We start from the raw sequence: 15,158 nt of genomic DNA, 5'->3' as shown, positions 1-15,158 counted from the left end.
AGTCGTCTGGGACTGTACTCGCTGGAATGCAGAAGAATGAAAAGAGATCTTATAGGAACATAGGAAATAATGAAAGGAATAGATAAGATAGAAGCAGGAAAATTGTTTCCATTGATAGGTGAGGCTAGAACTAGGGGACATAGCCTCAAGATTCAGGGGAGTAGATTTAGGATGGAGATGAGGAGGAACTGCTTTTCCCAGAGAGTGATGAATCTGTGGAATTCTCTGCCCAATGAAGCAGTGGAGACTACTTCAGTAAATATATTTCAGACAAGGTTGGATAGATTTTTGCATAGTAGAGAAATTAAGGGTTATGGGGAAAAGGCAGATTGGTGGAGATGAGTTCATGGCCTGGTATTGAGAAGCAGAGCAGGCTCAATGAGCCAGATGGCCAACTCCTGCTCCTATTTCTTATGTTCTTATTTTACAACAGTCCAGAGCGAAGGTGGGAAACACCTGGAGGACAATTTCACTCTCCTTATTTAAAAAGGGATATAATTGCATTCGAGGTTGCTCAGAGAAGATTCAGTAGGTTTATTACTTGGACAGGGGTTGCTGTATGAGAAATAGTCGAGCAGATTGGGCTTATGCTATTAACCTGTAAAGGAATAAAAGGTGATCTTTTATGATATGGAAGATGTTGAGAGATGCGACAGGACAATATTCTAAGAAGATACCTTGTAGATTCTCCTGTGGGGGTGGGGTGCAGAGGTGGAATAGGTATTGATTCAGGATAAGGAATCACCCATTCAACATAATGATAAGGAGCAAATTCTTTTCTCAGATGGTGCTGAATCCTTGTAATTATCTTACCTAGGTGGCTGTGAAGGTTGAGTTATTGAATATATTTATGGCTGAGATAGATTTTTGGCCTATAGGGATGTCAAGGGTTATTGGGAACAGGCTGGAAAGTTGAGCTGAGGCCAAGATCAAATCAGCCATGGTCTGATTTTACAGCAGAGCAGGTTTGAGAGCCAACATGTCCTTCTCCTGTTCCTGTTTCTAATTTCCTTATGTTCTCAATTAAATGATGAGCATTAAATACATACCTTGCCAGTAATTCCTACATTATAAGAGAAAATAAAAATTAAGGAATTCTGGTCTTCTTTAAGACAGTTATTTTTGCAACCCTTTCAACTGCGTTTGACATCTGGGCGAAATCTTCCTAAATCATAAAAATGCATTTTCTGAAGGTAGAGGGTTTTGAGGAAAATATGTATCTATGCCTGTTGTGGCTTGTACAGAGAAATCAAAATGAATGCACAAGGTCTATGATGTGAGATACCATCAAATGAAGGAGGAGCACAGTAGTGTATGGTTAACACAACGCTTTACAGTACAAGCAACCTAGGTTCAATTTCCACCACTGCCTTTAAGGAGTATGTATGTTCTCCCCGTGACCACGTGAGTTTCCTCCAGGTGCTCCAGTTTCCTCCCAATGTCCAAAGGCGTACTGGTTGGTAGGTTAATTGATCTTTGTAAATTATCTGGTGATTAGGCTAGGATTAAATGGGGGGATTGCTGGGCAGCATGTTTTGAAGGGCCAGAAGGACCTATTCTGTCTCTATCTCAATAGAATAAAAATTTTAAAAGAATAAGAGATGATGGAGAATTAAGAAGTGATTATGTTAAACCAAACCTAGATTATACAATATCATACCTTCTGCGCAATGCAAAATTAAGAGGTTCTGCTTTTAAACATTTTGCGGTCCTGTAAAAAAGAGAAGCTGAAGTATTAGATAATGTGATTAATCTTGTTTTGAACATCAAAGGATAGCAGTTTTGGGATTATACTTGCAGAATTGAAAAGATAATGGGAGAGTTCAGAGGAATACAGGCTTTCATGGGGGCAAAGGAAAATGGCTGCGATTTAGACATCATGATATAGTCCAATATATTATGGAATGGCAACTGGAGGGAAATTTGTATCATGACAACAAATTTTATACAGATTAAGATAATCAGATTTATCACCGTGAACCTGGAACATCAGATTTGTCACAGCAGTTGGCCTCTTAACATATTTTAGAAGTGAAGAGAACATATAATATTTTGTTTGAGTCTCCTTGAATTTCTATAGACACTCCCTACTAAGCAGTAGCTTATACTGAAGCTCTCTATCCGCAATAATATATCTGAGCAAATGAACATCTGAATGTTTCTATTCACCCACAAATTTAAAAGACATGGCAAAGCTTAGATTCAGTTTAATTGTTATACATACTTCACTTCCTTGATTGATTACCAATGACAAGTATCATCAGACAAAACAAAAATTGAAAGCACAAACTGTATTGCTTTAACTTTTCATTTTGTGCATATCTATGACTATCCAATCTCATGTTAGTGCAATGTCCCCAGGTGCACTAATATTGCAAATAAATGTAATGTCAAGTTTTGTTTTCCTGCGCTATCATAACTGAGGTGGGTAGGGTAATTATGTGTTAAACATTTAATTTATTTGCATACAAACATCTCTCAGACTGTTGACTGTGTGATAACTACTAAATAAAACAGTCTCATGAGTAAACAGATTTGGAGCAATTAAACTTCTGGGTGAAACTTCCACTCAGTATTGTACTTATGTCTAGGCATACAGAATTATACTAAATTTTTAATCTTGGTCTTTGTAACATGGTATTTAAAAGTATTTCATAATAGTATGTTAGATTACTCAAGGTTCCTCAGATTCTAATATCACAGCATCTGTGGTTTTCTGGCATTCCCACTGTTAATTCTGAGGGATGAAGCTATTAGGAATATTTCAATTTTAAATATTTAATTCCATTCGTGAGTGTTATTGCTGCTTTTAAGCTGGGAGGATGTGAAATTTATAGAGAAGTATTGAGGTTTCCATGTTGCACCTCAGCAGAAATAAACTGTTTTAACAGGAAGTCACTGATTGATACCAATACTACAGTGCTGTAAATAGGCGCCAGGTCAAAGTTGCAACAATGGCTCTCATCCAGTTTCCTTGGAAAACATAGGCATTGCTAATTGGGACATGCATCAGGAACTGTTAGAACGGGTTTAGGATTTTGCATGTTAGCATTACTTCAGAATCTGTATTTAGTTTTATGGCAAAGGATTTTTACAGAAGCCAGGATATTATACTGTATATAACATTTTGGAATGCAGAGAACAAAGTGTGGCAGAGACACGTTGGAAGATTCCAGCAACAGAAAATAAATGCCAGAAACATTGATGTGCCAAGATTACAGAATGCAAGATGTTAAAGAAAGAGATAGAATGAAGGAGACTGGGAGAACTGAAGAACACAGAACATAAAACACTAGACACAGTACAGGCCCGTCAGCCACAAAGTTGTGCTGACCTTTAACCTACTCCAAGGCCAAACATTTCCCTGCTGCATCGCTGCCATCTTGCTTTAATCCATGTGCCTGTCTAAAAGTCTCTTAATTATCCCTAATATATCTGACACTACCGTCACCCTTGGCAGCACATCCCATGCACCCACTACTCTTTGTTTAAAATAAAACTACCTCTGACATTTCTCCCCCTATACTTCTCTCCAATCACCTCAGAATTATGCCCTCATGCGTTAGCCAGTTCTGCTCTGGGATAATGGCACTGGAGTGAAAGGGGAAAGGAACTGCAACAAAAAGAACAAATCAAAAGAACAATTGACATATATTAATAAAATGAGGGAATAGAAGAAAGGGGCAGAAAAGGGGTGAGTCTTCTATAGCCTTAAAAAGTGCAGGAAACTGAAATAAAGAGACTTTCACTGTGGTCTCTGAATAGTGGCAGCTATTTTCTTGATAATTTACTCTTCATTGCTATATCCATGTCCTTCCCATATTCTTTTAGTCGTGTATATTCTGCACTATTTCCAGACTCAGTCAGGTAAGTACTGCACTACTCCCAGCATCAGTCTGATGCTTTTCTTATCTGATTTACTTAAAAGTACAAAAGAACAATATGTTTGACACCATCCCCTCCAGACCAACCCCATAATTTCCCCTCATTCTCAGCAGGAAGCGGGGCTGCCTGAAATCAGACTGATTGACCGGTTTCAGGAGCTACGCGCACACAGACATTAAGCCTGAAAATGACAGCCACACTTATGTAGTCAGCAGCATGAAGGTGACAGACCACTTTTAGTCTGTTTCACATGAGCTTTACACTGCCAGACATCAATCTGTGTGTGTCAGAGTCCAGTTTACACTATAAATCCCACTCGCCCAGACAATGCGGTAAATTAACAAATCCAGAGTGGTTCTAGGAACAGTTAGAAGGAAGAACCAATTATAGAATGCAATATTCCAACCTTTATTATACAAAAGATAGAACATTACAACACCACACAGAAATCAACTCTTGCACATTTATTTCTAAATGTAAAATGTAGCAGCTGCAATCAGTTTAATAACTCTTAGGGGCGAAGTATGAAATCAAACATAAGTCTGCAACCCACCAAACTGAGTAACTAACCACTTTCAGTAGAGCCACAGTTTTAAGTTCAAAATAAATTTCTTGTCTAAGTAGGTATATGTCACCATATACTACCTTGAGATTCATTTTCTTGCAGGCATTCACAGTAGACCAGAGAAATACAATAGAATCAATAAAAATCTACCACAAAGACTGACAAACAACCAATGTGAAAAAGAAGACAAACTGTGCAAATAGAAAAAAATAATAATTATAATACATGATGAAGTAAATAAAAAATATTGAGAACATGAGTGCAGTGTCCATCGAAGTGATATCATAGGTTGTGGAATCAGATCAGTGTTGAGGTGAGTGGTTCACTTAACTCTTTCTTGATCATTTTATTGTAGTTGAGTTTGGTGGTATTTAAAGTTGATTATTCTAATTAAAAGAGATGATTTGTGCAGTAGCCTGGTGCTTTTTTTTCCCATGGCAGGTGCCTCTGTTGACAGGAAACCAGAGAAATGCAAGAGCAAGCAGGATGCGCGACCAGATGCCTGTTTAACATTGGAAGCATCTGTTATCTCAAAAACTGGAATGTATTCAACAGGGCCTGTGTTTGCATAAGAAGCAAGGCTAGAAGGCAGTGAGATTAAAAATTACCAAATGAACATGATTCCAATCCTGTCCAAAATATATGTAAATCAGACCTTCAGTCAACAAAATCTTTTCTTTTTGACAAACCATTTTTCTGAAATACGTTGGTGGAGTAATCAGTGAACATGTGCATTAGTGTGTTATTGTGTGAAGTTGTGTTTGTGTTTGTGTGAGGTTATGTTTGTGTTTGTGTGAAGCTGTGTTTGTTTAAGTGTGCAATTATGCTTTCATTTATGTGGGAGCAGTTTTCAGTGCTACACATATGTGTACACAAGCTTTAGTTACATAAAGAGCAGAGACAAAAAACTTTGATCTCTATTAGACATTGGACAACTCTGAAATGGGTGTTTTTTATATCCCATCACAGCTTGTGCTGACACTACTCTGGAGTCTTCTGATTGCTCAAGCTGTTGAATTGGCCGTCAGTGAAGGGAGAGATCCAAACTGGCCAAAGTGGTCTTGCAGTAAATTACGATGTTGCTTGTACAATGACAATATGCACCCTGAAACCATGAGAAAGAGGTGTTTAGGGGAAGGTGAGGGTTTTAGGACAATGGGCAATCAATGTTCCATTTTCCCATTTAATTGCCAAGACCTGGATGAATGCAGAATGAAGTGACAGCAAGGTCATTTCTCAAAGCACCATCCTCATGACTGGACTGTCTCCCTACTCTAACCGAGCCAACAATTGGCCAGTTTACTTGTAAAAGTCTTCGTGAATTTACTGGCTCAAAACTTAGCTGGTGCAATGTTCAATATGCTAATGAAATAACGCTAAGATAGATACAAAGAGGGTGAGAGGGAAAGAGGGAAGGAGACAGAGGAATAACAAAAGTGGGGAAGAAGGGGAGGAAGAGAGAAAGAGAGAACAAACCCAAGAAAACAGAAAGATAGAGAGAGAGAGAAGGGGGTAGAGAGATTGAGAGAGAGAGAGAGAGAGGGAGAGAGAGAGAATGAGAGAGAGAGCAAGAGGGAGGGAGAGAGAGAGAGAAAGAGTAAGAGAGAGAGAGAGAGAGCAAAAGAAGGTGGAGGTGAGAGAGAGAAGGTGGGTTAAAAGAGAAACAGGAAGATAGCTAAAAGCATACAGTTAGTGAGGTACAATAAACCCAAACACTTATAAAGACAAAAGACGCTGAAGAAGCTACAATCCAGAAGAAAAACTGAACTGGAAGAATTCAGCAAGTCAGGTAGCCGCCATGGTTTAAGATTTAAGCCAACATTCCCGATGGACACGCTGTATTAGGACTGAGTGGGAACAGGAAACGCTGCCAGCATGTAGCAGTACATAGGAAGGTGGGATAGAAAGCTAGGTGGCAGCTGAATATGTGTGGCAAGAGAGCACTGGGGGCATGGGTTACCTGAACTGGTAAATGTTATATTCATAGCATTAAGCTGTAAGCTACCCCAGTGAAATATGAGATATCCATCTTCAAATTTATGTTTGTCTTCTCCATAGCAATGGAGACTTATGCAACAGTTTTACAGACCGGCATACTGTCTGCAAAGACCATCTCAAGGTTCTGGCTGTAGATTATTTTAACTCTCCTCCTCGCTCCCCACACCGTCACCCTCAGTCTTTTCAGGTAATGTTCATCCCCAGACTCTCAGCCCACACCCACAATCTCACCTATCAACTTCCCTTTGTTCACCCCTCCCATTCCACCGCCACCCCCCCCCCCATCTGGCTCCATCTACTCAGCATCTCTTCACCATCTTGTTCCACCTTTCACCTACCAGTTTGTAGTGATGTCTGGGTTACTCCCAGTACCATGTGCTAGTCAAAACAGGAATAGGATAAATAAAGTGGCTGAGGAAATGGTGCAGGGGGCAAGGTTTCAGCTTCTTGGAACAGTGGATTCTCTTCTGGGGCAGGGGTGACCTCTACTTCAGCTGGAGGGGAAGCAATATCCTGGCCAGGAGTTTTGTTAGAGATACTCGGGAAGGTTTAAATTAGTTTGGCGGCGGGGGGGGGGGGGGGCGGTGGAAGCCAGAGCACTATCAGAAAGTGGAGAGATGGAGAAGAAGCAAGTTATCAGAGCCAGTAAAAAAATGCAGGAACAAAGTATTAGAAACGATGAGATGGATACTTTGAAGTGAGTGTATTTTAATGCAAGGAATATTATGGGTAAAGGCGAACTTTGTAATAAAGGTTGATTGTTGGAGGTAAATGATTAGTTGTATAGACCAGAATAGAAAGGTATTGGGGAAAATAGATGGAAAGGGATATGAGTTAAGGCAGAGACACCCCAGCTGAATGGAGAGTGAACACAAACAAGCTGGGCTGTTTTAGTGGTTGAGCCGGTTATCGAAAGGACAGTCCGGGACAGGGTCCTTGCAGCTATTGGAATAAAGACCATCCCAAATCCTTCTGTGGGTCCTTTAGAAAGACTGGTAGTCAAGATCATTCTGATCATCTTCTGTCATGACATGGAATGTGAACTGTTGCCGGTGAACCCGAAACAAAATTACATTGCTGTGACGCTGTCCACCGTCACATTCGGTGATAGTTTTAGCTATCAGAGATTGAAGGGCCAAAGAGATATGATCACATTGCTTGAATGCTCCATTGCCATCTCTCTGCAGTCTTTTGGATAGCCTATAGGAATGTTAGATACTGTAGGTGCAGGTACGTCTAGGGACATTGTAGGTTAGTAATTGGGGAAGGGGTCTGAAGCGAAGGGCATTTTTGCTGCCTGCTTAATCAGATCCTCCTTAAAGGTTGGCTTCCTGGGGAAGATTTGTCAATTCAAAGTATTGAAGTAAGCAATGTAAATGTAACTATTGAAATTGTATTGAATCACCTACTGTTAACATTGATCTTAAGGGTATAAAAAAGTGATGTATTTTTGGTCGGCGAGGCTCCACTGAGAGTGTCTCCAGAAAGATGCCTGCTTGTTGTGTCAAATAAAGACTTCTATATCTCCAGCTTCAGTGTCTCTCCGGTGACTTTGATCACAACAATCTCTTGGGATTTTCACACACAACAGTCTTCAGAGTTTATGGTGCAGAAAACAAAAAAAAAAACCATCCAATGAGCGGCAGTTCTGTGAGTGAAAAAGCCTTGTTAATGAAAGAAGTCAGAGGAGAATGTCCAGACTGGTTCAAGCTGACAGGAATGCGACAGTGACTCAAATAACCAGGGGTTACAACAGTGGTGTGCAGAAGAGCGTCTCTGAATGCACAATGTATTGAGCCTTGAAATGGATGGGCTACAGCAGCAGAACACCACAAGCATTCACTCAATGCCCACTTTATTAGGTACAGGGGGTACAGAAAAAAATGACCACTGAGTGTATATTTCCTTTACAGGTTCAGGAACTCAATTTTAAGAGATTCATCATCAATGAAGGCACTGAAACCTAATGCTAAATTATTTTAAAAATATGGAGGCTAGAACGGGTTAAGTTAAATGCAAAGCAACTACCTGGTGAATGGAACGTAGCTTAGAAAAATGTGAAATTATCCATTTTGTCATAAGATTAACAACAAGCATTGCGGCCTAATTGTGAGAGTTTGCAGACTTCTGTGATGCAGAGACATCAGATTGTCATAGTGCATGATTACAAGAGGTGAGTTTAAGGATAAAGAGGGCCATTAGGAGACCTAACTGAATTTTATTGTTTATTCTTAGAGAATTGAATAGAAAACTTGGGAATTTTTACTTCACTTATAAAGGTCATTGGTGAAACCACATCTGAAGAAGTGAGTACAGTACAGGTCTCCTTGTTTAAAGAAGGATGCTAATATGGAGATGATTTGCTCAACTAATGCCTGCACTGGCCATGTTTTATAAAGAGGAACAGTTGGATAAGTTAGGTGTATACCCACTGGAGTTTAATAAAGTGAGATGTTTCCTAATTGAAACATAAAATGTTGATGACAGAATGGATTTGTAGAGGTTGTCTCATCATGGAAGAATCTAGAAGTTCCTGTTTAAAAATTAAGGTGTCGCTCATTTAAGACAGATTTTTAAAGAAATGGTGGAAAGATTCTTGACAAGCAAGAAGATAAAAGATTACTACAAGCAGAAGCATATGTTGAGTTGAGGTTACAATCAGATAAGAACAAAAGTGAGGAGCTGAATGGCCTACCCCTGCTCCTGAGACTCTTGTGTCCCTGTTGTGTTCTGCTCCTAATTTCAATGTTTGTATGTAATTTTACTTCATACTGAGGTTAACTTAAGTGAACAGATAAATATAGAGATCTACATTCATTGCTTGGCTTCCAATCACTTAGTCAACTCAGTGATGGAGTTAAAATTGGCAAAGAGGCAAATAAGTCATTGGGGAGCATAATTAGGACATAGTTGCAATCTTACATTTAGTGAACAGTGCATGTGACCTGAGTCAGCCTTGTTCTCCAAGGATTCATGGGTATACTATCTGTCAGAACTCTGCCCTTCTCACTCCAACCTACCAAGGATTGAAAGACTGACCTTTACTGTGGTGTAAGTAACATTCTCTGCACAACTAAACCTAACGATATCCAGGACCTCTTAATGACACATAAGATCCACACCTTGGATATTTTGTTTCTATTCCCTGTCAAAGTTCAAGCCCTGTAGGAGTACACAGTGACCTCTGAACAGCTGATTTCATGAATATGCAGACATTTCTTACCGTGCTATTTAATAAGTAAACAAATGGAAAAGTCAGAAGGTTGAGAAATAAACTAAAACTGATAATGCTGAGAGGAGGCAAAATAGAAATAGTGATAAATACGAGAAAGTCTGCAAATGTTGGAAATCCAAAGCAACACACACAAAATGCAGGCAAGAATATTGATTTTTCCTTCCACTAAAAAAAAACCCTCCCTTCTTTCATTCCTTACTATAACATCTAACCTACCTATTACCTCCCCCTGTGTTTCCTCCTCCTTCTCTTTCTCCTATGGTCCTCTGTCCTCTCCTACCAGATTCCTTCTTCTCCAGCCCATCGCCCTTCACACCCAAACAGCTTCGGCAATCACTTTCCAGCTAGCCTCCTTCCCATCCACCTACCTTTTTATTCAGTGATCTTTCCTTTTCCTTTTCAGCCCTGAAGAAGTCTTGGCCCAAAAGATCGACTATCTATTCATTTCTATAGATGCTGCCTGACCTGCTGAGTTCCTCCAGCATTTTGTGTGTTTTGCTTCAGAAATAGTGAAATGATGTTTGTTTGGTTCTGGTCAGACCTTTTGTTATTCTCACCACATTCTTAGCTTCTGTCCCAAGAAAAATACTCTGAGATGAGTCATGAAATAGTTGACTCAGTTACAGTGCCCATAAAAAGTATTCACCCTGTCTTTGAAGTTTTCATGTTTTATTGTTTTACAACATTGAATCACAATGGATTTAATTTGGCTTTTTTGGCACTGATCAATAGAAAGACTGTTTTGTATCAGATCTCTACAAAGTGATCTAAATTAATTATAAATATAAAACACAAAATAATTGATTGCGTAAGTATTCACCCCAGTCAAGTCAGTATTTAGTAGATGCACCTTTAAAAGCAATTACAGCCTTGAGTCTGTGTGGATAGGTCTCTATCAGCTTTGCACATCTGGACACTGCAATTCTGCTTTACAATACTGCTCAAACTCTGTCAGATTGTATGAGGATCATGAGTGAACAGCCCTTTTCAAGTCCAGCCACAAATTCTCAACTGGATCGAAGTCTGGAATCCGACTTGGCCACTCCAGGACATTAAACTTGTTATTAAGCCATTCCTCTGTAGCTCTGGCTTTATGCTTACGTTCATTGTCGCAGTTCTCTTGCAGACTGCATCAGGTTTTCCCTGTATTTTCTGCATTCATTTCACCCTCTTACTTCACAAGCATTCCAGGGCCTGCTGCAATGAAGCATCTCCGCTGCATGATGCAGCCACCACCACAGAAGGGGGAGGAGAAGATGGCGACACGACGCAGCGCACGCAGCCGCTCCGAATGATATCGTATTTGTGAACTAGGATGCCGTGCACAATCCTGATTTGATGGAGACAGCCGTGAGAAGCATGGAGCAACATCTGGAGAAACTTCTGAAATGACTGCTTCGCTGCTGCTGCTACTGTACAATCGAGAATCTCCAGAGGGGAAGGTCCCGAGTCCTCGGTTTTGCCTATTGCCTGTTGCCGGGGCCAGGGTCGAAGCGCTCGGCAGAGATGGTGCTCGGTGCTCGATGTCGGAGAGCTGGTCAGAGGCTGAAGTTTTCGGATGGACTCGGAGTCAGACTGTGGTCGGGTGCTTCCAGGATGCTGCATCGGCAAGTTTGCAGTGCTGGAAGCTCACGGCAGGGAGAGTTTCTCCCTTCAACCATCTGCGTGAGATGATGGGACTTTTGAGAGACTTTGAGACTTTTTACCGTGCCCATGGTCTGTTCTTCTATCAAATTACGGTATTACTTGCACTGTTGTAACTATATGTTATAATTATGTGGTTTTTGTCAGTTTTTTAGTCTTGGTTTGTCTTGTGTTTCTGTGATATCATTCTGGAGGAACATTGTATCATTTCTTAATGCATGCATTACTAAATGACAATAAAAGAGGACAGCATGTCCTCATAATCTAATAATCTAATCTAAGTAATCTAATCTAACCATGCTTCATGGTAGGGATTATTTGTTTTTGATGATGTACAGTGTTTGGTTTATGCCAAACATAGCGTTTAGTCTGATGGCCAGAAAGCTCCATTTGGTTTCATCAGACCATAGAACCTTCCTCCAGCTGACTTCAGAGTCTCCCACATGCCTTCTGGCAAACTCTAGCTGAGTTTTCATGTGAGTTTTTATCAACAGTGGTTTTCTCTTTGCCACTCTCCCATAAAACTGTGACAGGAGAAGCACCCAGGTAACAGTTGTATGTGCAGTCTCTCCCATCTCAGCCACTGGAACTTGTAAATCCTCCAGAGTTTTCATAGGTCTCTTGGTGGCCTCCCTCACTAGTCCCCTTCTTGCATGGTCACTCAGCTTTAGAGGATGGCCTGCTGTAGACAGATTTACAGCTCTGCCATATTCTTTCCATTTCTTGATGATTGACTTAACTGTACTCCAAAAGATATTCAGTGACTTGGAAATTTTCTGGTATCCATCTCCTGACTTGTGCTTTTCAATAACCATTTCGCAGAGTTGCTTGGAGTGTTCTTTTGTTTTCATGGTGTAGTTTTTGCCAGGATACTGACTTACCAGCAGTTGTACCAGCCAGATACAGGTGTACTTTTTACTACAACCAGCTGAAACACCTTGACAGCACATAGTTTCCAAAAACAGATCTCCCTTTAACCAATTAGCTGCACCAGTGATGATTTGGTGTGTCATATTAAAGGGGGTGAATACTTATGCAATCTATTATTTTGTGTTTTATACTTGTAAATAGTTTAGATCTCTTCTTGGGAGAGATCTGTTTTCATTTTGACAAGAAAGTCCTTTTCTGTTGATCAGTGTCAAAAAGCTAAATTAAATCCTCTGTGATTCAATGTTGTAAAACAATAAAACATGAAGTCTCCCAAGGGTGGATGAACACTTTTTATAGGCACAGTAAGGGATACAGGATGTATTTTAGTTGGAAAGGACAGAGCTTCCGGCCTTGATTAGATGACTGAGCTCTTTATTATATCTGGAAGAGATAATATGGCACAAGGATTACAAATTGTGTTTGCCTTATAATAAAAATATCCTGAAATCATTTCTTATTGTGAAATTATTTTCTTCTGAGCAGCAGCACTGGTAATGATGTCTTTTTTTGATGTCGGTGAACAATTATTTCTGTGCTTTTACTGAAAATTGTCAAGCATGCAAACACTTTTCAATGACATTAATGTTTCTGTCTGGCATTCTTCAGCAATACTCTGAAATCCATGCATCAACTACACTGGAGCTCGGTTTACAAAGAATCATACTCAACAGAAGGAAACCATTTCGCCTATTATGTCTGTGCCAGCTCTCTGGCTTGTTGCACTCCCTGCTCCTTTCCCGAAATCCTGCAAAAACTCCTGATGTATTTTAATCTCTGGAAGAATCCTCGACCAAGAGATCCAATTCAAAGCCACAAAGGTCTGGATCTGCTGGACATGGGTATGCAATTTTGTCTCCTGTGAATTAAAAGGCAAGAATTTTTAGGTGCCAGCTTGCTTAAAGTTCGAGCTGACAATCTGATAAAATCAGGTGAGTGGGTGTCCGGGATCTGATTGAACAGGATAGGCAATGGCATATCTCCTGATCCAATCCACTGAATGTTTGTGAATATAACAGAGAAGGAAATGAGTAGGAATTGACAGTACCTGAGAAATCCTGTTGCTTTATTTTGATATATTCAATATTAAAATGGGTCCTGAATGAAAAGTGAAAAGAAGAAAGATTGGTTTGCGAGGTGGAAAAAAAAAGAAGAAAAGAAGTGAAATAAAGTTTAACATTTTTAATATTATATTTTAAAAATTATTCATAATAAAAAAGCCTGAAGGAATGAGGCTCCACACAGTGTCAAAAAGATTGACTGCAGTAATTAATACTTATCATGTCACTATAAGGCTACATAGACTTGAAGTGCCTTGACGTGAATTTCTGTGACATTTAATTCATATCTACCGTAGAACAGAGCAGCCATGTCATTCATTGCTTTTAGTGATGAGGCAGTAAGATTCCACTTTCTTTAAACTGTGGTAGACAGTGCAACTTGGACACCATATTTTACAGATCAGATGTGAATTATGCACCTACATTTGTTTACAGTTTCTTTATTATTTGTGCTTAATCAGCAGGAATTGACATTAGCCTCAGCTTCAGGTCAGCCCAAAACCTGACCCTCTGTCCTGTTCTTAAGATTGAAGACTGTTTAATGTCATTTCCAGTACTCAAGTGTAAAAGAGACAAAATAATTGTTACTCTGGATTTGAAGTAATACAAAAAAATACAAGAAGATAAAGAACACATTAATAAAAAAAAATCAAGAAATATAAATATGTAATCAAATCACAAACAAGAGAAAATCTGCAGATGCTGGAAATCCGAGTAGCACACACAAAATGCTCCCCCTCCCAACAATTTCCCATTCCCCTTTCCCTCCCTCACCTTATCTCCTTGCCGCCCATGGCCTCCCTCTGGATCTCCTCCCCGCTTTTTCTTTCTTCCATGTCCTTTTGTCTCTTTCACTAATGAACTTCCCAGCTCTTTACTTTATCCCTCCCCCTCCAAATGTCACCTATCACTTGGTGTTTCTCTCTCCCCTCCCCGCAACTTTTAAATCTACTCCTCGGCTTTTTTTGTCTAGTCCTGCCAAAGGGTTTCAGCCCAGAACGTTGACTATACTTTTTTCCATAGATGCTGCCTACTGAGCTCATATGTTTGTAAAGTGATGCTAGCCACTAGAGTTTCTGAACGTAAGGTGACTGTTAGGAAATGATAAAGTAGTGGTGGTTGGTGGTGTGGACTGGTGAGTTAGTGAGTGTGGGGGTGTTGATCAGCCTTACTGCTTGGGGAAAGTAACTGTTTTTGATTCTGGTGGTCCTGCTGTGAATGCTACATAGCCTCCTCCCTGATGGGAGTGGGGCAAATAGTCCACAAGCAGGATAGATGGGATCCATCATGACCTTGCTGGCTTTATTTTTGGCACCTTTCCATATATATGTCATTGATGGCGGGTAGGCTGGTGCAGGTAATGTGCTGGGCAGTTCTAATTACCTGTTTTAGAGCCTTCTTGTCTGCACAGTCTAGTTTCCATACCATGTAGTGATGCAGCTTGTTAGGATGCTGTCTACTGCATGTCTATATAATAATGTGAGTGTGGATCTGCATAGTCCAGCTCCCTTCAGCTTCCTCAGAAATCTGAGGTGTTGATGACCTTTCCTGATTGTGTAGAATGTGTTTTAGGACCATGGAAGGTTGTGCGAGATGTGCACAGGAGTTTGAAACCGCTCACAGTTTCCATTGCTGTGCCACTGATGTAAATAGGGGTTTGAGTATTCCTGAAGTTGATAACCATCTCCTTTGTCTGATCGACAATGAGAAAGAGGCTATTTGTGTAACACCAGGCCTCGAGCTCCTCCACCTTCTCTCTGCAAGCCATCTCATCATTGTTGGTGATGAGCCTCATCATTGTCATGTCATCGGTGGACTTGACAATATGATTACTCAGGTGCTT

The sequence above is a fragment of the Mobula birostris genome, chromosome 24 (genome assembly GCF_030028105.1).
Source record: "Mobula birostris isolate sMobBir1 chromosome 24, sMobBir1.hap1, whole genome shotgun sequence".
In the NCBI taxonomy this organism is placed as follows: Eukaryota; Metazoa; Chordata; class Chondrichthyes; order Myliobatiformes; family Myliobatidae; genus Mobula; species Mobula birostris.
The sequence above is the reverse complement of the archived record's forward strand: the minus strand, read 5'-3'. Positions refer to the sequence as shown.